We start from the raw sequence: 1,713 nt of genomic DNA on the forward strand, positions 1-1,713 counted from the left end.
GGAGAAATACCGGAAAACGCTCAGATTGGACAGGATAGATGTATATATTTATAATTTTCATGTAAAATAATGCCATATTTTCAGAATATCGAATATATTTTTTCTCATAGAATACATGACTTTTCCGAATTCTTTTCTGTAGTGTAAAGTTTTTCTCTCACAAAAGGATAAATCCCAATTCAGAATTTTGATAGCAAGGCACAATAACGAACACAGAGACCCTACTTTTCCAATTCTGATCAAGTACAGTAGATTCCACTTGATCACATACCTGTTAATTATATATTTCTGTTAATTACATAGAAACTCAATGAACAAAAATATTTTCCATCTTATCCATGTAAAAGATTCCTCTTATTTGCGTAAGACAAGAACACAAATTAGAAATTCCTCTTTATTTCATAAATATTTTTTCAAAATTTACTCAAAAAATGTACCTAAATAAGTAAAACAACAGTACATCGTTAGTAGAATACCTCAATTTTCCAAATAACTTATTTTTTACAACAATATTTTCTCTTTCTTTTGACGAGACACTATGGCAGGAATCTAGTAAGACATGATAAAATATAAGACCTTCTTAAACATTTACAATATTAGGTATTTTATTGCATATTCATATTAACTGCACATTTTTCCTGAAAAATAGGCTATGCGATTAATTAACAGGAATTCACTGTACTTGGAATGGATATTCAAATCCAATACGCTGCCTGATGTTTTCTGATGATGATCAAATGTAAATGTCAAGAAGACAAAGGTCTCGATTTTCAACAAGGCAGACAAACATTTAAATCAGAAATTCATATCAAATGATACTGTCAGATTTTTAAATTGTTTTACTATCCATAGCCATACGCAGTTTAAGTGTATTTTTTTTTTCAAAATTGTTTATGTTTATTACCAAAGTCATATACAACTATAGGTACAATAGCAGAAGGATCTAAGTTATTGTCAGAGGACTTGAGCGCTTATGTACATGGATAGTAAAATTTTAAAGAGTAATCAAGGAAAACAAGATTCTAGCGGAAATCAAAAGAATGTAATCCAGAGACAAAGACCAGACATGGAAAACAGACAAACACAACAAAGAACATAAAATAACTAAAATAATACATAAACAGTTACAAAAGTAAATGAACAACTAGGACTCCACTGAAAACTGGGAGCATGGACCAGGTGCACCAGTAGGGTAAGCCTCCTCTTCTTTTCTAGAAACACCCGCCGAGTTGCACATAAAAAGTCGAAGTCCGGTGTAGACGAAAGAGGAAAGGAAAACTATGACACGTTGAAGAAATCAGTTTTCATGGTGCAGATGGATACACCGTAACGATCCACGAGTTGATGATAATGACCATAAATCGTCTGTAGAGATGAATCCAATCTTGTAGCAACATAACCCTGTTCCAGAAGCCTAATTGTCAGATGTTTAGCGCGATACTAAAAAGTCTGAGCAGTTACGACAAGCTCTGGCGTAACGTATGAGTTCTAATATGAAAACTCCATACGCAGTTGCTGAAGGGATGTTGTCACAGATGGAAGGAAATTTGACAATTCTAAATGAAAAGTCATCACGTTTGTCGTGTAGTTTTGGTCAATAGTTTTCATTTACCATCGATTTCTGAGTGTAGGTTAAGATATGAGGATGACCTCACGGTGTCTGTCGTATCCTTTATCTCAAGTTCTTTGATGCGATGTAACAAATCCCCGAAA

Source organism: Perna viridis, chromosome 5 (genome assembly GCF_037379345.1).
Source record: "Perna viridis isolate PV_CMFRI_1.1 ecotype Kerala chromosome 5, ASM3737934v1, whole genome shotgun sequence".
NCBI classification, from domain to species: domain Eukaryota; kingdom Metazoa; phylum Mollusca; class Bivalvia; order Mytilida; family Mytilidae; genus Perna; species Perna viridis.